The 27243-nt window shown below is 43.8% G+C and overlaps 2 protein-coding genes across 3 annotated transcripts in view; both read left to right on the top strand.

Moving 5' to 3' along the window:
- The window catches only part of LOC126213211 (ankyrin-1-like), a 415927-nt gene that overhangs the window by 130791 nt on the left and 257893 nt on the right, over positions 1-27243 (top strand). The window lies entirely within an intron of this gene.
- The window catches only part of LOC126213214 (ankyrin repeat domain-containing protein 54-like), a 120957-nt gene continuing 108135 nt past the window's right edge, over positions 14422-27243 (top strand). For both annotated transcript variants that reach the window (XM_049940855.1, XM_049940853.1), the window contains exon 1: positions 14422-14509. The gene's annotated coding sequence lies outside the window, so the exon portion shown is untranslated. The remainder of the gene's footprint in view (positions 14510-27243) is intronic.

The raw sequence follows: 27243 nt of genomic DNA, 5'->3' as shown, positions 1-27243 counted from the left end.
TTCGACCGTCTATGGCACAACGGCCTCATTCGCAAACTCAGCGACGCGGGATTCCCCGACGGGCTGGTGCGTCTAATACACTCATACCTCACAGGCAGGAGTTTCAACACTGACGTGCAGGGACAACAATCAACACGGCACGGTATACACGCGGGAGTACCCCAGGGAAGCATCCTAGGGCCCCTACTGTTTAACCTCTACATAAACGATCTCCCAGCCACGCACAACACAACGATGGCAATCTACGCGGATGACACAGCCATCCTCGCGCAAGATTGGAAACCATCAAACATTACGTCACGCTTACAGACCGCACTCAGAGTAGCCGAGCCTTGGTTGGAGAAATGGCGTGTTAGAGTAAACGTCGACAAGTGCGAAGCCGTTCTGTTCACTAGAAGACCGAAGCGACTGTGCAAACACCGATACTGCAGACCAATAACTCTACATGCACGCCCAATACGTTTCCGTGAGAAAGTCAAATACCTCGGTGTCTGGCTGGACCGGAAATTACTCTGGGGGGACCACATACATCACATGACCAACCGAGCAAGCGCGAGGCTCAAACAGCTCTATCCTATGCTCAACAGGCGTAGCACACTGAACAGAAGGGTGTCGAGGTCCATGTACATGACACTTATTCGACCCCTGATGACGTACGCAGCCCCTGTCTGGGGATACGCTGCGCCTACACGCCTGCGCCGTTTGCAGCTCATACAAAACAAAGTACTCAAAATCATAAGCAATGCTCCACGATACACACGCATCGCGGACCTTCACCAGGAATACCGACTTGAGAATCTCACGGAGGTAATCCGGAAACTCACCACAAGACTATACAGAAACTCCAGACATTCGCAGAACCCGTTTATTCTGAATCTGGGGAACTACGACCACGACCATAGATGGAAACATAAAAGGCCGAAAGACATACTTGTAAGGACCTAACATCTATGGCCAAGCACACGCAAACACAACGGTACAGGTGAGCCCCTGTTAATCAGACGCCATTACTGGATATCCAGCTGGAATGCACTGCCGAATAACTGGCACCACGCAGGGAAGCCGTACCGTACACTGCATGCAAACAAGCTCCACACATCCCCCACACAGTGAGATGATCTATGGCCGATCTCCCACTACTGTATAACGATGTCGATTGTTCCAGGAATGTAGCGGCTGCAGCAACTGGGATACATCGCCATCGCTTGCCACGGTAATGATGCACGATACCCATACTAACAAATCCAACCTTGCATGAACTATCGCAGCTAGTAAGCCACTACTGCTCTTACTACCCATCCCACTGTCGCAGAGGTTTTTTTCCCACAGCACGAGCCTTGGCACTTTTTCCCCTCTGCTCTTCAAATCGCTACCCTCACTCTCGTTTCGTCCACCATCTATCACCTGATGGACCGTGTTAATGCGTAGTCTTACCCAGACGCACGGATAACATCACAGACCAGCATCCTGTGATCCACCTATTAGATAACTAACATGTTGACGGAGGTGACAGTAGAACTTTCGGTTTGGTCACCACGTTGGTGCGGGAGTGGAGGGGCCCCATCTAAAAAAAAAAAAAAAAAACACAGTTCATCAAGAGTAGTGACTGGTATATTGTGACGTGCCAGTTGCTCGGCCACCATTGACCAGACGTTTTCAATTGGCGAGGGATCTGGAGAAAGTGCTGGCCAGGGCAGCAGTCGAACACTTTTCTGTATCCAGAAAGGCCTGTACAGGACCTGCAACATGCGGTCGTGCATTATCCTGCTGAAATGCAGGGTTTCGCAGGGATCGAATGAAGGGTAGAACCACGGGTCGTAACACATCTGAAATGTAACGTCCACTGTTCAAAGTGCCGTCAATACGAACAAGAGGTGACCGAGACGTATAACCAATGGCACCTCATACCATCACGCCGGGTGATACGCCAGTATGGCGATGACGAATACACGCTTCCAATGTGCGTTCACCGCGATGTCGCCAAACACGGATGTGACCATCATGATGTTGTAAACAGAACCTGGATTCATCCTAAAACATGACGTTTTGCCATTCGTGCACCCAGGTTCGTCGTTGAGTACACCATCGAAGACGCTCCTGTCTGCGATCGTCAAGGGTAACCGCAGCCATGGTCTCCGAGCTGATAGTCCATGCTGCTGCAAACGTCGTCGAACTGCTGGTGCAGATGGTTGTTGTCTTGCAAACGTCCCCATCTGTTGACTCAGGGATCGAGACGTGGCTGCACGATCCGTTACAGCCGTGCGGATAAGATGCCTGTCATCTCGACTGCTACTGATACGAGGCCGTTGGGATCCAGCACGGCGTTCCGTATTACCCTCCTGAACCCACCGATTCCTTATTCTGCTAACAGTCATTGGAACTCGACCAATGCGAGCAGCAATGTCGCGATACGATAGGCTACAATCCGACCTTTATCAAAGTCAGAAACGTGATGGTACGCATTTCTCGTCCTTACACGAGGCATCACAACAACGTTTCATAAGGCAATGCCGGTCAACTGCTGTTTGTGTACGAGAAATCAGTTGGAAACTTTCCTCATGTCAGCACGTTGTAGGTGTCGCCACCGGCGCCAACCTTGTGTGAATGCTATGGAAAGCTAATCATTTGCGTATCACAGCATCTTCTTCCTTTCGATTAAATTTCGCGTCTGTAGTACGTCGTCTTCGTGGTGTAGCAATTTTAATGGCCAGTAGTGTATATACCCCCCAGTGTAGGCAAAGCATGTCGTGCATCTTTTGTCGATCTTAAATATTCTTTTATTTTCCTGGTGGGTCTGAAAATAGTTTCCACCCTGTGCTTGCTTAACACTTTCCCAATGCGATCTGTGACCTTACTAATGAACGGAAGAAAAACCTCGCCATTGGGCGGCTGTTGTTCGTTGTTGCTCGTGATTCTCTGCCTACAGCGAAGTCATCGATCTATCTCCTTGCTAGAATAGCCATTCTTCACGAGGGGTGACCGTAGGTGTTCAGTCTCACCTTTTAAATAAACAGGTTCACAAATTTTGTACACCCTGTCTACCAAGGTTTTTATTACACCTCTTCTTCTTCTTTGTCTAATGTGGTGGTTAGACTATTTATGCAGACAACGATCAGTACGTATTCCCTTTCTATACACCTTACGGTAATGGATAACTTGACACGAACTTGCATACGCACAGTGTTGTCATAATGCTGACAACCATGGTAAAAATTTGGAAGGTAGGGCGTAACAACCTCTTCAAAGTTAAAGGAGCGACCGTAGAAGGGTTTTGTGGAAAGCGCTCTGTCGCATGGGGCATAAACGTGGCCAATGTTCAAAGGAAATAAAAGGAAGGTTACATGTAATACACTCCTGGAAATTGAAATAAGAACACCGTGAATTCATTGTCCCAGGAAGGGGAAACTTTATTGACACATTCCTGGGGTCAGATACATCACATGATCACACTGACAGAACCACCGGCACATAGACACAGGCAACAGAGCATGCACAATGTCGGCACTAGTACAGTGTATATCCACCTTTCGCAGCAACGCAGGCTGCTATTCTCCCATGGAGACGATCGTAGAGATGCTGGATGTAGTCCTGTGGAACGGCTTGCCATGCCATTTCCACCTGGCGCCTCAGTTGGACCAGCGTTCGTGCTGGACGTGCAGACCGCGTGAGACGACGCTTCATCCAGTCCCAAACATGCTCAATGGGGGACAGATCCGGAGATCTTGCTGGCCAGGGTAGTTGACTTACACCTTCTAGAGCACGTTGGGTGGCACGGGATACATGCGGACGTGCATTGTCCTGTTGGAACAGCAAGTTCCCTTGCCGGTCTAGGAATGGTAGAACGATGGGTTCGATGACGGTTTGGATGTACCGTGCACTATTCAGTGTCCCCTCGACGATCACCAGTGGTGTACGGCCAGTGTAGGAGATCGCTCCCCACACCATGATGCCGGGTGTTGGCCCTGTGTGCCTCGGTCGTATGCAGTCCTGATTGTGGCGCTCACCTGCACGGCGCCAAACACGCATACGACCATCATTGGCACCGAGGCAGAAGCGACTCTCATCGCTGAAGACGACACGTCTCCATTCGTCCCTCCATTCACGCCTGTCGCGACACCACTGGAGGCGGGCTGCACGATGTTGGGGCGTGAGCGGAAGACGGCCTAACGGTGTGCGGGACCGTAGCCCAGCTTCATGGAGACGGTTGCGAATGGTCCTCGCCGATACCCCAGGAGCAACAGTGTCCCTAATTTGCTGGGAAGTGGCGGTGCGGTCCCCTACGGCACTGCGTAGGATCCTACGGTCTTGGCGTGCATCCGTGCGTCGCTGCGGTCCGGTCCCAGGTCGACGGGCACGTGCACCTTCCGCCGACCACTGGCGACAACATCGATGTACTGTGGAGACCTCACGCCCCACGTGTTGAGCAATTCGGCGGTACGTCCACCCGGCCTCCCGCATGCCCACTATACGCCCTCGCTCAAAGTCCGTCAACTGCACATACGGTTCACGTCCACGCTGTCGCGGCATGCTACCAGTGTTAAAGACTGCGATGGAGCTCCGTATGCCACGGCAAACTGGCTGACACTGACGGCGGCGGTGCACAAATGCTGCGCAGCTAGCGCCATTCGACGGCCAACACCGCGGTTCCTGGTGTGTCCGCTGTGCCGTGCGTGTGATCATTGCTTGTACAGCCCTCTCGCAGTGTCCGGAGTAAGTATGGTGGGTCTGACACACCGGTGTCAATGTGTTCTTTGTTCCATTTCCAGGAGTGTAGATGTTTTGTAAAGGACAATGAGTTGAAAAATCGCATTCGTGGACGGGGTAGGAAGTGAAGACAGCAAGAGAAAGGTGGAAATAAGCTCAGGATTGGTACAAAGGACGGAACAGAAACAACTGGAGTGGTACGGACGTGTGAATGCTACGTTCCACAAATCCACTCCCTGGTCCAGGGCGACGAACAGTGCGAAGTGTCCTGAAATATTTGTCTCCAGAAACTGAATATGTCGGCAGTTGGTGTGCTGTAACTTCGTTCTGCTCATCACTTTAACTAGCTGATTGAAGAAAGCACTCTAGAAAATTGCCGTGTGATATTTTCACACAAAATATAACAATTACTGCCACCAACTCCGCACTAAACAACAAGTACACGTCCCCAACACACAGTTTTAGATACGAATGGTAGCGTTTATTTACCTTACTCAGACTGTATCTTCACTGCCAGCCAGTGTCGATATCGAACCAATGACCTACTGGTTATAAACCACTGCTGCAGTCAGTCTTTGCAGTGTAGTTGACCCACTGCCTGATGACACATCGTTGTGTACGCACTCACACATACTTCCGGTTAATTACTCATGTACAGGCTCCAACCACTGCACCACAGATTCTGACTGCGTAGCTGATGTCTACCATTAACGAAAATAACTTCAAATGACGATGAGTCTTCTAAAATGATTACAGCAGCGTAAGGTGTACATTCACAGCTATACGCTGTTCTTACAAGAATCCTACAAAGGGTATGACTAGATCAGTTCTCTGATGCGTATAGAATGTCATGCCAGTGCACTGAGAAGCTATTCGTTATTAAGGCTAGCACCATTTGTCGCTAGCAAACCGAGACGTTTCTCTAAAATTAGCTAAATACGACCATAATTTGTGAATCATAAACCGACACTTTGCTTAACGTTAAGAAAGTGAAATATTTGTACAAATTACTGCTGTATCCAATTGATTTAGTACAATAAAAAAATAAATGAACACTTTATACTGTCATTAATTTAATAAAACCCAAGGGGGAGGATTCAAATGGCTATAACGTTTTACATTATTAGTACTGGTAACACAAGAATTTTTTTTATTTACAAACATTAATACGAGATACAAAATTGTTTACTGCAACACTGTATGTTCAAGAGCAAAGTTCGCATAATTTGTTGTCCTACGCCACATATTTATCTGAATTCTGAGCTTTTGGGAAGAAGATCTTTCCGCTGTATGATGTATTCATAAAATTAGAGCAATTGATTTGATACTCAAAAACATATTTAAATATTGCTTCGACCATTGTTTCGTTACTCAGTCCACTGCACATTCATGAGAGAAAATACTCGTTGCAGGTTTGCATTATGCCCTGGAATACTGAAGACGAATTCACGCAGATTCAGCGGCTGAGAATAATGTTCTTCGCATCCAATCTGTCGGAAGAAGTAGGTCTATTTCTCCTGGCATGATTTACTACCCCAGTTATCGCTATTTTTATTGATTTCTGATTCAGAGCACTGCTTGAGTGAAGAAAACTGGTCGAACAATAAACTTTCATTTACTGGCAATCCTCTTCCCTGTACAAATGTTACTGTGCTTGTCACATTGCTCCACTCAGGTTCTGCGTCCACCAATATCTATTTCTTGATCATTTTTCTAAATAAGTTGTACACGTTTCATAAAGCTCTTCTACATCAAAATGAAATTTTTGAATTTCACTAGTTAATGCAACCTTGATGTTTTCTTCAAGAGAGAGGTCACTTTGAGTGGAATAAACCTTTCTTCTTTACGATGTTCTGTAATTCTGTTAGTATTTTCCAAAATCGCAGCTGCTTCTATAACACTGCTGTCTGCTTTCTCATGTTTAAGTATTTGTCTTGAAACACACGCAACTGACTATGCAGGAATCACGGACATGCTTCCGTTAACGGATTCTGGGAGAGGGTTGTCAGAAATTTAGGTGCCTTTTCTTCTAAGAGGAAGAATGATTTAAGAGCATCATAGAACTTCAGTGCTCTCTCTACAGAAAAAAAAATTAACCACCTTGTTTTTGTATGTGACAACAATGCAATCTATGCAACTCACAAAACTCCTTCGCACTGTGTTTGTGGAGAAGTAATTGAAAAGTTTAATAATAGAGGTTTGTGCGTCAACACTAATCACGCCAGCCACTGTCTTGGCAGCACTGTGCAGTATGCGAGCAGGGCAGCCAACTCCTAAAAGATTTTCGTTTACTTCATTTTTCAGTCTAGCAAATACACACCTGGAAATGGAAAAAAGAACACATTGACACCGGTGTGTCAGACCCACCATACTTGCTGCGGACACTGCGAGAGGGCTGTACAAGCAATGATCACACGCACGGCACAGCGGACACACCAGGAACCGCGGTGTTGGCCGTCGAATGGCGCTAGCTGCGCAGCATTTGTGCACCGCCGCCGTCAGTGTCAGCCAGTTTGCCGTGGCATACGGAGCTCCATCGCAGTCTTTAACACTGGTAGCATGCCGCGACAGCGTGGACGTGAACCGTATGTGCAGTTGACGGACTTTGAGCGAGGGCGTATAGTGGGCATGCGGGAGGCCGGGTGGACGTACCGCCGGCCGAATTGCTCAACACGTGGGGCGTGAGGTCTCTACAGTACATCGATGTTGTCGCCAGTGGTCGGCGGAAGGTGCACGTGCCCGTCGACCTGGGACCGGACCGCAGCGACGCACGGATGCACGCCGAGACCGTAGGATCCTACGCAGTCCCGTAGGGGACCGCACCGCCACTTCCCAGCAAATTAGGGACACTGTTGCTCCTGGGGTATCGGCGAGGACCATTCGCAACCGTCTCCATGAAGCTGGGCTACGGTCCCGCACACCGTTAGGCCGTCTTCCGCTCACGCCCCAACATCGTGCAGCCCGCCTCCAGTGGTGTCGCGACAGGCGTGAATGGAGGGACGAATGGAGACGTGTCGTCTTCAGCGATGAGAGTCGCCTCTGCCTTGGTGCCAATGATGGTCGTATGCGTGTTTGGCGCCGTGCAGGTGAGCGCCACAATCAGGACTGCATACGACCGAGGCACACAGGGCCAACACCCGGCATCATGGTGTGGGGAGCGATCTCCTACACTGGCCGTACACCACTGGTGATCGTCGAGGGGACACTGAATAGTGCACGGTACATCCAAACCGTCATCGAACCCATCGTTCTACCATTCCTAGACCGGCAAGGGAACTTGCTGTTCCAACAGGACAATGCACGTCCGCATGTATCCCGTGCCACCCAACGTGCTCTAGAAGGTGTAAGTCAACTACCCTGGCCAGCAAGATCTCCGGATCTGTCCCCCATTGAGCATGTTTGGGACTGGATGAAGCGTCGTCTCACGCGGTCTGCACGTCCGGCACGAACGCTGGTCCAAGTGAGGCGCCAGGTGGAAATGGCATGGCAAGCCGTTCCACAGGACTACATCCAGCATCTCTACGATCGTCTCCATGGGAGAATAGCAGCCTGCATTGCTGCGAAAGGTGGATATACACTGTACTAGTGCCGACATTGTGCATGCTCTGTTGCCTGTGTCTATGTGCCTGTGGTTCTGTCAGTGTGATCATGTGATGTATCTGACCCCAGGAATGTGTCAATAAAGTTTCCCCTTCCTGGGACAATGAATTCACGGTGTTCTTATTTCAATTTCCAGGAGTGTACATTGTTTGTACCTGCTCGTCGCACTCCTCAAAGCATTGTCACTGCGAAATGCAATACACTCGCTCTTATCAATTTTATTTTCTTCTAGTTCAGTATTGTAGTACATAGTTATTGTAGCGGCTGTTTCATTTGGTAGCGAAACAAATTTAAGCAATTTTGCTTGAATGCCATTCTGAGAGGTAAAATATTGAACTATTAATTGAAATATTTTTTCGGCCTTGCGATTACTCGCATCTGTAGCTATTGAATTACAGCGGACCACTGAAAGATCGTCGCATATTTGTTTGACCGTTTCATGTGCCATAACTGCTCTCAAAAGTGCTGTTGTTTTGGTTCTGCCCGACGTCACACTCCTCGCTGTGACAGAATCGTTAAAAAGATTGTAACTTAGTCTAGAAGTACAGTCTACACATTTCAAACACATATGATGTGTAACGGTATGATAACACATTATTAATTGCGCTGCTGCTACTCATTGGCTCTGTTTTGATAATTTTGAAATAAAAAAAGTTGTCTTTTTTTAAAGTCCTAGCGGAGGACATGTCTAATTTATGCTTTTGGCTGCCTAAATGATCTGTAATATCCGCCCTTCCTCCATGTAGAATGGAAAAATACGACTTAAATATTCCACATTCCACTTCATAGTCATGTCTTTCTCGTTTGACGGAAAGACCATTCCTCTGTATATTTGTGTTGATAGGAAAACTTTCGGAGCTCACTCCACACACACAAAAATATGAACTTAGCCTCGGACAGAGAACCACGTACCTGTAACGCCTCAACTGAACAGAATCGCAAGACAAGAGTTAATAACAGAAAGAAGCGTTACGCGCAATAAACGCCATTGATAAACACTGGCAAGTGCAACTATGAAACAAAAATCATTATTTTGCCTAAAAGTGACAGTTAAAATACAAATAGACGCTTCCATTTGGGAAGAAATAGACGGTTGTTCTTTTTGTTGTGGTCTTCAGTCCTGAGACCGGTTTGATGCAGCTCTCCATGCTACTCTACCTTGTGCAAGCTTCTTCATCTCCCAGTACCTACTGCAGCCTGAATCTGCTTAGTGTATTCATCTCTTGGTCACCCTCTACGATTTTTACCCTCCACGCTGCCCTCCAATACTAAATTGGTGATCCCTTGATGCCTCAGAACATGTCCTACCAACCGATCCCTTCTTCTATTCAAGTTGTGGCACGAATTCCTCTTCTCCCCAATTCTATTCCTCATTAGTTATGTGTTCTACCCATCTAATCTTCAGCATTCTTCTGTGGCACCACATTTTGAAAGCTTCTATTCTCATCTTGTCTAAACTATTTATCGTCCATGTTTCACTTCCATACATGGCTACACTCCATACAAATGCCTTCAGAAACGACTTCCTGACACTTAAATCAATACTCGATGTTAACAAATTTCTCTTCTTCAGAAACGCTTTCCTTGCCATTGCCAGTATACATTTTATATCCTCTCTACTTCGCCCATCATCAGTTATTTTACTCCCCAAATAGCAAAACTCTTTTACTACTTTAAAAGTCTCATTCCCATTTAATTCGACTACATTCCATTATCCTCGTTTTGCTTTTGTTGATGTTCATCTTATACCCTCCTTTGAAGACACTGTCCATTGCATTCAACTGTATGAGAGTATTTCTGTAGCATCACAAAACCGGGCTAAACTGGCGTCCCGGAAGCAATTTTCGGGACGCTCATTTTTTAAATCCGAAACCGGGACTGTCCCTGAAAACCGGGACGTCTGGCAATCGTCTTCCTTATCAAAGATTGAAGATTGACAGTATTAATGTTAATTAAATTTGTGCAAGCAACGATTATAGTTTTTGGAATGAATTTCCACTGTGCAGTGGAATTTGAGTTGAGCTAACAAGCTCAACGTTGAACACTCTGAAGCGAAAATGTAGGCGCCAATTTTCTGCATTATCGATCTGTCTTGCAAGCTAAGCGCTTAATCAAATCATCATTGTAATCATATTTCTCATCAGTTTATTGGTGTGTAATTCCTCAGCATTAGATAACAGAGCAATTGAAATCACGTGCAGTTCATCAAGTGCCGCGGAAACAGCTGTGCGCCGTTACAAGTGAGATCGCGACGAGATTGTTGCGCCAGGCGCTCTCGAACATTCTCAACATTTTAAGGATCTGAATAAAAATTCAAGACGAGGACGAGAATGTACACCATCTTTATCGGGACCAACTGACTAACGTCGTGCTGCCAGACAAGGTGTCGACGCCTGCGATGCTGCTTCCAAGCTTATTTCAAATGTTCTCGTTTATTGCCGTGAAAATTAAATTACAAAGGGAGGGAGATTGTTCATCTTTCCCTGAGTGAACGTGATGTATAGCTCCTGTGTTAACTGGCGCAGCATGAGACGCTCTGGCCGCGTGGGGGCCCGTTGCACGCTAGAGGTGGCAAAAAAATAACGCAACTCATAGAAATAACCGGTTACTGAGAAGTAGCGGTTACTGCGATAACCGTTCCTCTGATTCTGGCAGTTATTTCAATACCTGTCTTACAAGGGAACCTCCCCATCGCACCCCCCTCAGATTTAGTTATAAGTTGGCACAGTGGATAGGCCTTGAAAAACTGAACACAGATCAATCGAGAAAACAGGAAGAAGTTGTGTCGAACTATGAAAAAAATAAGCAAAATATACAAACTGAGTAGTCCATGCGCAAGATAAGCAACTTCATGTGCAGCGTAGACTCAGGAGCGCCGTGGTCCAGTGGTTAGGGTGAGAAGCTGTGGAATGAGAGGTCCTTGGTTCAAGTCTTCCTTCAAGTAAAAAATTTACTTCTTTTTTTTCGCAAAGTTATGATCTGTCCGTTCGTTCATTGACGTCTCTGTTCACTGTAATAAGTTTAGTGTCTGTGTTTTGCGACCACACCGCAAAACCGTGCGATTAGTAGACGAAAGGACGTGCCTCTCCAATGGGAGCCGATAACATTTGATAGCAAGGTCATAAGTCAACCGATTCCTCCACAGGAAAACACGTCTGATATATTCTATACGACACCATGTGCGTCACATAATTGTCTGAAAATAAAAAATCAAAATAGTTACATGAGGGAGGATTTGAACCTTTTTTTTTTTTTTTTTTTTTTTTTTTTTTTTTTTTTTTTTGACCTTTCGTTCTGCAGCTACTCACGCTAACCACGAGACCACGGCGCTCCTGCGCTGAAGTTGTCCTTAATGTTGCTTATGTTGCACATGGACTACTAATTTTGTATATTTTGCTTATTTTTTTCATAGTTCCACACAACTTCTTCCTGTTTTCTAGATTGATCTGTGTCCAGTTTTTCAAGGCCTATCCACTGTGCCAACTTATAAGTAAATCTGAGGGGGGTGTGATGGGGAGGTTCCCTTGTTAGTGTCAACAGTGCCTCGCGCCATCTGTTGACCGAAGATCGTACTGCGAATTTGGATGGCGTTCTATAGGCCATGGGAAAAACTGTGAGAGTGCGCGCCATCTGTTGATAAGGACTGTGTACTATTTCGTGGGCCTCCGTTACTTTTAGCACAAACAATTAAGTGAAGTTAATGTCCGAGCGGTGGCTGATAGGAGCTGCAGTACAGGCATTAACAAGTACAGTCGATCCCTTGAGCCACCGCCTTATGTGTTAATTTAGCTTGGACGGGTAGTACAATGAGAGTTACCATAAGGAGTTCGAGCGACTATGGAAATAACTGTCAGAAATCGGTATTCTCCTCTGGTAGTTATCGTTATTGGCTCACAGATCTCGTTCTCTGGCGCTTATCGGGCAAACCCTACAGGTAACCTGGAAGTTGGTAACGGAATAACTGTGTTGTCTGTGTTCCTGACACAGTGACTCCAGTCTTGGACCCCGGTGATATTTCCAGAAAGGATAGCAACTGGAGCGAACAAATATTTTCATACTTCTTCGGAAATAGCCGCTGGCCATCGCGAATGATGTCAGAAAGTATAACATAATACATTTGAATATAATAATTATTATCCTCATCATTTGTCAGGAGATTGTCAAAATATCTGAATATATTACAGTAACTGCTAATATTTACAGAATTGATAAACTTCCAGAACAAAACACAGTTATGTACTTTTAATAAATTTATCATTCACAGAATACCCGATCATGACTGTTACGACCAAGTGCTGTCAAAACTGAAATATAGCAGAATTTTTACTTAAGCTGGTCTATCAGTCTCTGTTAAGATATTCATCTAAAGAGTAGAAGGAGGGCTCAATGGAAGCGTCTGATTCCACCCGTCTGCTTTGACGTAAAGATGTTGTGGTGTGTGAATGTCAATACGGCACGGTGTTTATGAGTTGTTTTTGTGTGTGTGTGTGTGGGGGGGGGGGGGGGGGGTGGTTGCCGATCTAGTATGCAGTGCCGGAATTTGCTGATGGTAATTAATTTAATTTTTAGTTGTGATGTTTTGTGTATTTATGGAGTATTGAATGTGTTTTAATTTATGTAGGGATGTTTGATTTGTGGATTTTTGAGGTTGTGGTTTTGGTTTTATTTTTCGCAGTTGTAGGTGTTGGCTTTTTGGCAACAGTAGTTGTGGTGGACCTATATAGGTCACCATAAGTGACCGATTCCCATTTTCATAGTTGTAGGTGTCGATGTTTTGGTATCGTCATCTGAGGTTGACCTATGTAGGTCAGGGGAAATGTCTGATTCCAATTTTCGTACTTTTAGTTGTGGGTACTGGTGTTTTGGTATATGGTTGACCTATACTGTTCAAGGAAAGTGTCCGATTCCTGCAGATTTTGTTGATGTAGTGGAATGCTTTTCTATATTTATGTCTCCTACATCTGACATAATTCTCACTGTAAATACAGACTTGTTTAGGCGCTTCATCAATTCTGTGGTATGCCCTTCCCAACTGAATTTATTATCGAGTTGTAGTCCCAGAAATGTAACACTGTCAACCTTTTCGATCTGCATGTCTTCATATGTTATAAACATGCTGTAGCTGGAGAAATCGAGCAATTTCCAAATCTCACATAAAACTTGTATTAACGTACTCACACTTTCCCCAATAGGACTATGTTGTACAGGACAGGAGTAAACGAATCTGTCACATTACATATATTTTCTGTTGTATTACAAGGATGTACACGAATTCTATTAACTGAGCAGCACAGGAAATTAAGCTTCGAATTTAACCTACAGTAGTCAGTTTACATATTACTTCATGCTTAAAAACGCACGTTGTTAACATTTTACTTAAACAGTGCTGTGGCGAAGTTCCGCGTACTTTCTGTTGCAGCTGCGAAGATAATATTTCTAATAGCGACCGATAACCTACATACGTATGATATGAAACACTAATAATCGTTCTAACATCAACTAAAATGTACCCAGAGTTAATTAGGTAAGGTTATGACACGATTCATACGACATTCCTGCCATGTCACACTACTCGCAGTTATACTGATGACTAAACTGATGGATTCCAACTATGTCGTTATTTAACTGTAGCCCCGTCGGAGTATTCAGTATTCGCTAGCGATATATAACTTGACAGTTATTAATAACCATTAAAAATAACGGTTACCAAAGAATAACTGGAACTGTGATAACGGTTACTCCAGAATAACCGTTTGGCCCACCTCTACAGTATTCGCTAGCGAAAAATAACTTCACAGTTATTAATAACCGTTAAAAATAACGGTTATCAAAGAATTACTGGAACTGTGATAACGGTTACTCCAGAATAACCGTTTGGCCCACCTCTACAGTATTCGCTAGCGAAAAATAACTTGACAGTTATTAATAACCGTTAAAAATAACGGTTATCAAAGAATTACTGGAACTGTGATAACGGTTACTCCAGAATAACCGTTTGGCCCACCTCTATTGCACGCGAACGCTTGCTGTTTTATCAATCACAATTTATCGCGCACGCTGTGAGCCGAGCTGGCAACGCCGCGTCATGACGTCAGGGCTACAGTCGAGCGGCGAGGGGGCAGGGGGCAGCGTGGCTGTTTGTGTGGCGCGGTCGACAGCGCTAAACCTAGACGCGTACTAGCTTCCCGTGGGATACTACACGAAGGTAAGACGACCGGCTGGCCTGCACTGCAATTTCGAGCTGTAAACCGGTGTAAACCATTGTAGAAATAAACAGGTCTACGACTGTTGGCAAAACGTGGCGGGATTTCAAATCAGCGGTCTGCCATCCTATGTTTGTATCGTATTTTCCCCACATTTCTCAATTGCCTGCCAAACGCTTTGTGATGTAACAAAATAAAAGTGATGTTGTTATTCAATTGAAATGTTGGAGATGGAGATTGCATTATGAAATGTGAATAGTTTTTAATTGCAGTTTCGCGTGGCTTGAAGCAGTCACAGCTAGTGTGCTATTGATTAAGAAATTGCATTATCGTCTTTCTAATTACTTCATGATCGTAGATACGATCATACTCGGTGGTGAAGTTATTGTTATGACAAAACAATTTCCTAAGGGACCAGAAAGTTCTTAAGGGCGCAAAACAACTGTAACATCACACAAAAGGGAAATTCAATATTAAAGCTGATGCAAGAAGACGATAAAACAGTTTTCTTTTTATCAATGTAACACGCACATTGGACTGCTGATCTTGATGTCTGTAATCTTAGCAAAATGCATAATTAAAATGAAAATAATACTGAGGAGATGATAGGAATGAGCACTGCTAAATGATTCAGTATTCCCTAAACAAATATTTATTACAACTAAAACATATATCGTACCTTAAGCTTAGTACTACAATGACGGTAGATTTTTATGTCCGTTTCATGTCCATTGAGCGCTCTTTTATTTAGATAGCCATTGTCCTCTTTGGTTGCTCGTGGGTCGTCACGTTAAGTTATAACAGTTATTTTTTTACACTTCACTCAAACTTAGACGTAACACGTTTTTATACATTTAGTAAAAGTTAGATCAGACTGCCACAAATCTGCGTCCGTCTTACTTAAGAAAAACAGTACAAGTGTTTTGCGCTCAAGGCTTCATTTGTTCTCCAGCGAACAAAATAGTGAAGGATCGCGTATCTATCCGTATTTTTCTGTTTATATTACCGCCCAAAGAGGACGAATTACAGTATTTAGGAAATTCCACCGTCACTATGCGACGCCTTATTATACATTAATCATTCTTTATAAACAAGTATTTGCTTTCTGGCTGAAAGTATTAACTATTTGCTGTTTTAATGAAGCCAAAAATAGCGAATATCACAGCTTCCAACAAAAATTACTTTTTTATTTGCGAAAAATTATGCCAGAACCACATTTGACCTGGATTTGTTCACAGTACCATCTATAAAATCTAACGAATACATCGAACGCCACTCTGGTGGGCAGCGGGACGAAATTACTATAAACTATCAATTAAAGTAAAATGTCGTTAAAAGTTCTTTTAAACAGTAAGAGTGGGCTAGTGTCAAAACTCTAAACATTGGATTCGCCACGTTTTGAGCTCTAGTCACTTACAAAAGAAAATGGGATATCGGAATTATGTCAAAATTGTCGACTTTAGGAGCAGGTCCATTTTAGAGTATCAGTTTTAGGTGCACTTCAAAGGTTCAGTTCCCACTATTTTTACAAAAGTTTAAACTATCAGTTAAAAAAAATGATATTTTAGATGAAAGGTGAGACTTTGAAGTTTCAGAAAATAATTTTGGAGTCTACATTTATTTAATAGTATTAGAAGGTAGAAAAAAGGCCACTTAACGTAACGTGCTACAGTTCTATTCTAATACAATATTTTACTAACTCGCAGTTATCACACACATTCTAACAACATTCAGACTTACAGGCATTGGAAGCACAGATTTCAGAAGACGAGGCATCATCTAACGAACGCCTTCTAGTGTGTTATTTACGGAGCTTAGGCCTCTTCGATTTCATATGCTCCGGAAAATCAAAAAGTGTCGGGATAGCATCACTACTTAAGCCAATTCCCTCCAGTCTTAGCACTATAAAAACATCAGGTTTAAAAATGAGACACTGTAAATATAAATTATAAATATACATTGTAAATAATAACTAACCTATCAAAACACTTCTCCTCGAAGTGCTTCAAGCAAAGGCGCGTATGTGCAGATGGCTTAAAGTTTTTCCGTTTCAGGGCCTTATTACGGCCAGAGGTGGTTGTTCTGGGTACTGATTTCTCGGGATCTATGCACCCAAATTGCGTGAAAATTTAATCACATGTAAGTTCTAGTATAATATGTCCAATGAATACCCGTTTATCATCTGCATTTCTTCTTGGTGTAGCAATTTTAATGGCCAGTAGTGTAGCTGTAAACTGGTGTAAACCATTGTAGAAATAAACAGGTCTATGAACTTATAAAAAAAATAGGAGACCTTACTTTTGGGATTAGCCTCGTAATAGTGCCTTCATTCATTATCTCATGCACTCTCCTTAAAAATTAGGTTTTGCGACTATCTTTTCTATCCATCAAAAATCTCCGTCCGTCGTTAGCGTTTCGATATCTAAATCCAAGTTTTCTTGAAATTTTATACAAAGAAATAATACCTCCTGCATAGTCTATTGTAGGTTTTGAAACAGCTTTTAAGTTTTTTAAATATTGAGTATTCACAATAACTAACAAATTTTTGAACTGAGTGACGGATTACGTCTTTCTGGGCATCGTCTAACGCTTGACAGGTTTTTGGCGTGTAATGCTTTTTTTTCCTTTTTTTGGAGGGAAAAAGCTTGGCCGTAGGGCATCTTTATTTTCAATTACACTTTTATTAGCTTCGTCAGAGATGCGTTGCACTGTTCTTACCGAGAATTGATTCTGTCGTTGATTTTTGCGTCTATCTCAAAAAAATCACACACCTTTTCCTGACAGTTTTCTTGAGCTTTTAAAAAATTATACACTTTATACGCAGTGTCCTTAGAGTGTAACCTAACACCACTCATAATCGACATCACGCACAATTTGAACGTCAACGCACAGACTCACTCCCGCACTTATGTCGTTGAGTCGCCGGGCCAGCGTGAAAAAGAGTATGATATACCGGGTGACTGAAAGTCAGTATTGGGATTTTAAGGATTGTGGTATTTATCACATTCACCTAACAATTGTAAATAATGTATAAAGAGCAACTCAGTTTTGCTTAACCCTGAACTTGAAAAATTGCTCAAATGTAACAAGTATAAAATATGTAGTCATCAGACCACGTAAAACTTTTAATCATGTAAGTCCAAATTAGCTGTCGAAAATTAAGTAAATAATCATCTTATTCGTATTACAAGTAAATTATTCTCTAAATGAACGCGAAACGTCATGGATATGTGCAGTCTTCAAATGTCTGATAACACTGTTACAACATTCTCGAAAATAAATGAAAAATTACAGAAAATGAAAACGGAAACAGTAACCAAATGAACTGAAAATATTAAATCACAATACTTTCGCGTAATCTAAGTATATCTTTCTATGATACAGCAGGTAAATTGGTTGACACATTTTGGTGCATTTGTACGCCGTTTTTCTTTTCTTGGACGCAGGACACTTAATACACCTCTTCATCTTCTCCATTCCATCACGTGGTATGCTCTTAATATTTCTGCATGAAATAAGTTCCAGAAATATTTGAGATTTAGAACGCCTTTGTCCCAAAATTCGAATCGTGGCTTTTAGTCCTGGCATTATCCTTATCAGAATGTTTATGCTGCCGTGGATTTCTTACTGTAACAGCCTCAGAACAACCCCACTTGAAATCATTTTTTCCATAAAAGTAGTGAGTTTGCTCTGAGGAATTTTCTGTAGTACAGATCACACCAGGCTCTTCTCTCAACAACTTATTTTCTTCACCAGTATTACTCTGTTTCATGGCGATCATCAGCTACCACAAAACCAGGATCAGCATCAGAACTATAAAAGGTATCGCAATCGTTCCCGTTTACCTCTTCGCCTATATCATATAGCAGCTCTTAGACCCATGCATCAAAATTTAGACCAGCTTACTCCTCTTACACTTACAAGGGAACCTCCCCATCGCACCCCCCCTCAGATTTAGTTATAAATTGACACAGTGGATAGGCCTTGACAAACTGAACACAGATCAATCGAGAAAACAGGAAGAAGTTGTGTGGAACTATGAAAAAATAAGCAAAATATACAAACTGAGTAGTCCAAGTGGAAGATAAGCAACATCAAGGACTATGTAAGCTGAGGAGCGCCGTTGTCCCGTGGTTAGAGTGAGTAACTGCGGAACGAGAGGTGCTTGGTTCGAGTCCTCCCTCGAGTAAAAATTTTACGTACTTTATTTTCGCAAAGTTACGATCTGACCGTTCATTCAATGACGTCTCTGTTCACTGTAATAAGTTTAGTGTCTGTGTTTAGCGACCGCACCGCAAAACCGTGCGATTAGTAGACGAAAGGACGTGCCTCTCCAATAGGAACCGAAAACATTTGATCGCAAATTCATAGGTCAACCGATTCCTCCACAGGAAAACACGTCTGAAATATTCTATACGACACTGGTGACGGCATGTGCGTCACATTACAGGAATATGTTATCGACCCACCTAACTTGCACACTTGGCGAATGGGTAAAAAGTTTCTTCTACCTTGCCCGATTTAGGTTTTCTTGTGGATGTGATAATCACTCCCAAAAAAGTGATAAAACATAAGAGTTTGTCACATAAACGGCAACAAATGAATGCAAGTCTCACAGTCGCACAGTTTTCCCTGTGCTCTATCAAAACATACGTTTTTAACGTTTTCAAGTTTTTGCGTGTGTAGACCGTCAAATCCTGCATGTGTCCAAGCAAATCTGAACATGTCCTGGAATTTTGGAGAGCGAAGTTGATCATGTCTGAGTGCATGAACTTTGATAATTGTCTGAAAATGAAAAATTAAAACTTTTCAATCGAGGGAGGATTGAACCAGGGACCTTCCGGTCCGTAGCTGCTCACGGTAACCACGTGACCACGGTGCTCCTCAGTGTACACGTACCTTGATGTGGCTTATCTTGGACACGGACTACTCAGTTTGTATATTTTGCTTATTTTTTTCATAGTTCCATACAACTTCTTCCTGTTTTCTCGATTGATCTGTGTTCATTTTTTCATGGCCTATCGCTGTGCCAACTTATAACTAAATCTGAGGGGGAGGTTCCCTTGTTAGAAAAAAGCCAGTCCATGCGATAGCCGAAAAATAAGAAATTCACTCTTACAGTAAAATTCTATAAAATAAAAAATCCGAGAAAGGAGCCGGGAACAAAACGTGCAGTAATTAGAAACGTGTGGTCTATCTGTCCCCTGCGCAGAGAACAGTACGTAGGTCCTGAATCCCATATCTTGAGGCTGTAAGAAACTCTTAGCGAGGAACTGATATGTTAGAAATAATTAAATTTCCAATTAGTGTGTTTATACGGGATGCCACTCGGTTTTTACTAGCAGAACATGAAAAACTGCACTATTAGATTCCACTTCAGAGTCACAAATAATTTCCATTCTTCAACAAAGTAATGAACTCCGTATTTCCGTAATTACTGTCGGACTGTTCTCAAGTACATGTCCAAATAACCACACATTGCTAATAAAGGCTTAACTGACACCGACAACGGCAGACAACACGACTCTTCTCCGACACTGCGGAACCAGATCTGATCCTACAGCCGAACCACTTCACCGGCCCTCCAAGTTAGGCGCGATCCGAAGATCACCGAAGTAAATCGTCTGCCTTTTCGTTTAGCAGTTGTTTATTTTTATGCTGGTTATTAATACCTGTGAAATAATGGAGTGATAGCACGCTATTGAGAGATGCTTTAACATGAAATATGAAATGTAAGCAAATATGCTGTTTAGTTTGGTTAATATTAACCCTAGGACACCCAAGCCTTTTTTTCTAACTTGGATGCATAAGGGGGGGGGGGGGGGGTTCGGCGAGCCCACAGGTATTAAATAAGTTTACTGACGAAAAATTACAACTTTCAAAATGGTTTATGTATTTTAACTAAGGCATCGGTTTAATCATGTTGTGAATTGTTATAAAAACTGGATTGAGTGAATAAAAAATTGACATATTACAATACGAAATACAGATGTGTTCATATACAATAGACTACTCTGAGTCCTCAACTTCAAGGCAAGAGACACACTTCACAATTTTTTCTGAATGTGCGTTACACACATGTTTATGACACTGCCCACAATTCTGTTCTGGTTTACTTAGATTGTTGTACTTCTGCTTCTTTGGTTTAGCTTTTCTTACACAAATATGGCACTGACGTTTCCCTGCAGGAGGCTGACGTGCTTTTGTTGTCACTGCTTTGATTTTCTTTTGTAGAACAGTCTCCATTGATTGAACAATTTGGTTCGATAACCTTCTTGCATTGGCACTTCTTTCTTCTACTTGCAATTTCACTAGTTCCATCCCAGCTTGTGGAAGATAAAGTTTCTGTTTGTTGTGTTTCTTTTCATTCCATCTTGGATGTTGCTGGATGAATATGGTTTTTTCATTGATAGCACAAATGTCGATGAGAGAGTAAAATACAGATAGAGGCCATCTCTAAGTTCCCCTCTTGCAGGTGTACATACGCGCCATTTGATCAATGGTATCAATTCCACCTTTAGTGGAATTATAATATGCATTTATCTCGGTTTTATTCTTCTCTCCTCCAACAGTGCCTTTATCTTGGCGCATTGTTGACAAAAAAATGTTCAAATGTGTGTGAAATCTTATGGCACTTAACTGTTAAGGTCATCAGTCCCTAAGCTTACACACTACTTAACTTAAAGTATCCTAAGGACAAACACACACACCCATGCCCGAGGGAGGACTCGAACCTCCGCTGGGATCAGCCGTACAGTCCATGACTGCAGCGCCCAGACCGCTCGGCTAATCAAAATGGTTCAAATGGCTCTGAGCACTATGGGACTTAACATCTATGGTCATCAGTCCCCTAGAACTTAGAACTACGTAAACCTAACTAACCTAAGGACATCACACAACACCCAGCCATCACGAGGCAGAGAAAATCCCTGACCCCGCCGGGAATCGAACCCGGGAACCCGGGCGTGGGAAGCGAGAACGCTACCGCACGACCACGAGATGCGGGGCTCGGCTAATCCCGCGCGGCTAAATTGTTGACAACATCAGTAAGTTTTTACTTGGTTTTGTTTTTGCTGTGTAGGACTCCTAAGTTACTGGAGGCCTACGTGTTTGGAACTGCACTAACTCACTGCAAGTTTACAAGATAAATAACAGCTGACTGACATCAACAATCACTTCCTCTGAAAGTAAACCGATTGTTGTAAATATCAAGAATACCAACCAACAAGAAACTAAGTTGCATTGTTGTAGAGATGAGAAATACGAAATCCTACTAAGGGAAATTTTCTATAGCATGGAAGCCTAGGGGGGGGGGGGGTGGTTGGCCCCATAATAAGTTTATTTATTTTTTCTTTCAAAGCAGGAATTTTCTATAGAATATATTGACACTAACGTTTCATAAAATAGCCAACAAACAATAACTCAAAGGGAATATGTAGAATGAAAGTTACTTGGGCAAAAGCAGGGGACATAAAAAAACTATGGGTTCAACGAACCGACCCCCCCCCCCTCCTTCGGCGTCCTAGGGTTAATAACTGGAGATGATTATAATTCAGGCGCGCAAATTCCGAACAGGCAATTGCTGAAAAGCACCAGAATTTAGGCGGTCTTCCTCACGATGCCGAGCAGACCATCTGACATCGGTACCTCTCACCACGTTATGTCGTCTTCCTACCGCTGGCTTCTCAACTGCTCTAAGAGAGCTTCTAGCAGCTGAATATGATGGCTGCAAAGCCAGAAATATTACGGCGCAATTCGTCACACGGCACGCATCGATCGAGTTCTTCCCACCCTCAGAGGTGAACATCGCCTGACGTCAACTCGGCCGAAGTTGCAGGACATGCGAAACACTCTATCATTCGGCCTGTTTCGGCCAGTCCAGCGGTCTGCTACAACGTCGTTTAACCAGTCGGAAGACACAGGAAACAGTGCATGCCCATGCTCCTCGATATACAGACAAAACTGTTTGTGCTGCCATTTCATTTGATGTATTGTTTATACTGAAGACCCAAAGAAACTTGTACACCTGTCTAATATTGTGCAGGGTCGCCGAAAGCACACAACACGACTTGGCATGAAATCGACTAATGTCTAAAGTAGTGCTCGAGGGAACAGATACCGTGAATCCTGCAGGGCTGGTGTAGTGTAACGACGTAAGTTTTGTATGAATGATTTTCTTTTGACATATGACCATGTGCAGACTTCGTCACCTGCCAGTTACAAAACACTTCAAATTATTTAAATTCTTTTTAAAGTTGTCTCTGAATGGTTCTTGAACGAAACTGTAATTAAAACACCATAACTTGAATCGTATGCGCAGAATTACGTTACTCACAAGGGGAGGCCGCCAATTGTGAAATTCAGATTCGATTCATACTGCGCATAAAAAAAGCTCATGGCCAGAGGTGTAATGTGGCAAAGCACCAAGATGCACTTCTCAGCCGTTGTCGAGAAAATAGACAGTTAATAGAAACCATTGCGGTGAAATACTCTCTACGATTAATAAGTTTCTACAGCGTCGTGGTGCAGCGGTAAGCACTCGGGTTCGTAATCCAAAGGTCGCCGGATCGAATCTCGCGCCATGCAACCTTTTTTTTTTAGTATTTGTTTTTTGTAATTCATATATATATATATATATATATATATATATATATATATATATATATATATAATTCCAGGCAATCAGTTGCAACAATTATGCATATAATAAGTTGTTGAAAGTCGTTTGTCGTGGAAAAACTGGCGACTTCGAACATCATTATGTTTTCCGTAAACAAAGTTGTATTTCACAAATGTTATTAATTGTCTTCATAATGTTAACCACGTATAGTTAACGGAAGACGTAGAAACGATATTCCGAAACGAATACGTGTAGCGTAAAGTCAAACGTTCGAATTAGAATAGACACCCCACGAACACAAATTTGCTGTGGCAGGTATGAAATATAAACTCCGTTACTCGCTCGTTACACTTGAAGGACAGACGTTGAATGGGCCGAAACGAGCCGCCGCATAACAGCGTAGTTGCCTGCTAACTTCGAAAGAAGGTAGATGCGGTCCCTAGCGCAACTTATATCGTCGAAAATCAGTGAGGACGGGAGATCTTTGGTACACCCTGTTAAACAAACGGAAAAATGGAGGCGGTACAATTGGAGAGCAATCCGCCTTCACCAACATGCATAAGCAATTCATTAATAGTTTATATATACACACCTGGAAATGGAAAAAAGAACACATTGACACCGGTGTGTCAGACCCACGATACTTGCTCCGGACACTGCGAGAGGGCTGTACAAGCAATGATCACACGCACGGCACAGCGGACACACCAGGAACCGCGGTGTTGGCCGTCGAATGGCGCTAGCTGCGCAGCATTTGTGCACCGCCGCCGTCAGTGTCAGCCAGTTTGCCGTGGCATACGGAGCTCCATCGCAGTCTTTAACACTGGTAGCTGCCGCGACAGCGTGGACGTGAACCGTATGTGCAGTTGACGGACTTTGAGCGAGGGCGTATAGTGGGCATGCGGGAGGCCGGGTGGACGTACCGCCGAATTGCTCAACACGTGGGGCGTGAGGTCTCCACAGTACATCGATGTTGTCGCCAGTGGTCGGCGGAAGGTGCACGTGCCCGTCGACCTGGGACCGGACCGCAGCGACGCACGGATGCACGCCAAGACCGTAGGATCCTACGCAGTGCCGTAGGGGACCGCACCGCCACTTCCCAGCAAATTAGGGACACTGTTGCTCCTGGGGTATCGGCGAGGACCATTCGCAACCGTCTCCATGAAGCTGGGCTACAGTCCCGCACACCGTTAGGCCGTCTTCCGCTCACGCCCCAACGTCGTGCAGCCCGCCTCCAGTGGTGTCGCGACAGGCGTGAATGGAGGGACTAATGGAGACGTGTCGTCTTCAGCGATGAGAGTCGCTTCTGCCTTGGTGCCAATGATGGTCGTATGCGTGTTTGGCGCCGTACAGGTGAGCGCCACAATCAGGACTGCATACGACCGAGGCACACAGGGCCAACACCCGGCATCATGGTGTGGGGAGCGATCTCCTACACTGGCCGTACACCACTGGTGATCGTCGAGGGGACACTGAATAGTGCACGGTACATCCAAACCGTCATCGAACCCATCGTTCTACCATTCCTAGACCGGCAAGGGAACTTGCTGTTCCAACAGGACAATGCACGTCCGCATGTATCCCGTGCCACCCAACGTGCTCTAGAAGGTGTAAGTCAACTACCCTGGCCAGCAAGATCTCCGGATCTGTCCACAATTGAGCATGTTTGGGACTGGATGAAGCGTCGTCTCACGCGGTCTGCACGTCCAGCACGAACGCTGGTCCAACTGAGGCGCCAGGTGGAAATGGCATGGCAAGCCGTTCCACAGGACTACATCCAGCATCTCTACGATCGTCTCCAAGGGAGAATAGCAGCCTGCATTGCTGCGAAAGGTGGATATACACTGTACTAGTGCATGCTCTGTTGCCTGTGTCTATGTGCCTGTGGTTCTGTCAGTGTGATCATGTGATGTATCTGACCCCAGGAATGTGTCAATAAAGTTTCCCCTTCCTGGGACAATGAATTCACGGTGTTCTTATTTCAATTTCCAGGAGTATATATATATAACAAAAAACTAATAATAAAAAAATTGCATGGCGCGAGATTCGATAAGGCGACCTTCGGATTACGAACCCGTGCGCTTACCGCTGCGCCACGACGCTGTAGAAAATAATTAATCGTAGAGAGTATTTCACCGCAACGGTTTCTTTTAACTGTCGATTTTCTCGACAACGGCTGAGAAGTGCATCTTGGTGCTTTGCCACATTACACCTCTGGCCATGAGCTTTTATTATGCGCAGTATGAATCGAATCTGAATTTCACAATTGGTGGCCTCCCCTTATCAGTCCAGTTGGTTTGCGCAAACTTTTTTCAATTTAGATGTCGTTTGCTTCTTCTCAGAAATTATATTAATGCAAGTTATCTGCTGTAATAAATATTAAAACCACATTGAATAAACTTTCAAGACTCAAACTCGCGATGAACGTTGTCAAAAATTAATAATCTTGTCACATAAATCAGTAATACTTCTTCCTTAACATAATTCATCATAAATAAATTCTCGAAACACGTATTTAAACTTTTGTAGTATACACTAGTTTATTATCTTGATATATACTACATATAGCTGTGAACATGAGCCTTGACAAGATAGGACTGAACATCTACAACATGATTAAACTTTCTATAACGTCATTGTTGTAGAAACATTACAAATTCTTATTTTGTAAGTTTTTAGAAGCACGACGCAACAACTCGGTTTCAGGATCTTCTGTTGCTCTCTGGCTGTCGACCCGCGACGTATAGTGGACAGCAATTTTCTCTCTGGTCCCGGCAGTGAAGATGCTGTCTCCGTTCGTTGCGCCGCTCTCTCCGTACATGAAACATAAAAATAAATACAAAACTTTAGATAATTTACAAACATTACAAATATTACAAAATACATAAACAAAACACTAAATTAAACTTATATTCACCTGCAAACTGGGCTGACACTAGTGGATGGGTGACGCTTCAATTTCGCGTCCCACTACAAGACTGTCCATAAATCTGTAAGAGTACGAAGGGGTGCAGATTTCTTCTGAACACCACGCTGCAAGGCAGCCCAGATATGCTCAATAATGTTCATGTCAGGGGAGTTTGGTGGCCAGCGGAAGTGTTTAAAGTCAGAAGTGTGTTCCTGCAGCCACTCTGTAGCCATTCTGGACGTGTGGGGTGTCGCATTGTTCTGCTGGAACTGCCCAAGTCCGTCGGAATGCACAGTGGACATAATTGGATGCAGGTGATCAGGCAGGATGCTTAGGTACGTGTCACCTGCCAGAGTTGCATCTAGACCAGGACTTCACAACATACGTGCTCGCGGAGCAAGCTGTGAGCAGCAAGGCGCGAGCACGGAGCAGCGCGAGCACACTACCCCCACTACCGGACCAGAGCGGAGAGAGGGGAGAGTCACGTGGGGTACACAACAGCTGCCGCCAGTCGATATAAATCCGCGGCCACCTGCAGGGATATCACTCACGAATTATTACTGCGACAAATGAAACAAATAAAGGAGAATGTACACGTGCCACATAATTTTATTAGCTTAGTGTATGCCTCTACCATCTGTAGACACTGAAACTAAAGAATTCCATGACAATCCTATATTTTCAACACTTTCTTCAACACTACTTAAAATATCACCTCCAGTTGTAGTGTTCTTCATGGCTACTACATCGAGGAGCTCCTCCCTCACCTGAAGATCTCTATTAACACCTCTAATAAATATGGCAAGCTGCGCTGTTCCAGTGATATCAACACTTTCGTCCAGAGCTAGAGAATACGCCATAAAATCTTTACAGATATTTGCAAGCTGGCTCTGGACGTCGTCTGCCATGTCCTGTATGCGACGCATAATGGTCATGTTAGATAATGGCACAATCCGAAACTGTTCAACTTGAGATGGACACAAATGTTCCGCTGCAACGACCAAACATTCCTTTATTAAATCGCCATCAGTTAAGGGGCGCAGGGATTTTGCTAAAAGCAAAGCAATTTTGTAACCCACTCTGAGAGCTGCCTCAGTTGATTTTTCTTCGTCGTCCAGATCTTCTTCGGATAGCTTCCTTTTAAGTTTAATAACTTCATGTGCACGATCTGGTCAATCACATTTTCCACGTCCGTAGTCTTTCGCGTG

Source organism: Schistocerca nitens, chromosome 11 (assembly GCF_023898315.1).
Source record: "Schistocerca nitens isolate TAMUIC-IGC-003100 chromosome 11, iqSchNite1.1, whole genome shotgun sequence".
Classification (NCBI taxonomy): domain Eukaryota; kingdom Metazoa; phylum Arthropoda; class Insecta; order Orthoptera; family Acrididae; genus Schistocerca; species Schistocerca nitens.
Note: the sequence above shows the minus strand (reverse complement) of the source record. Positions and strands in the feature narration are given on the sequence as shown.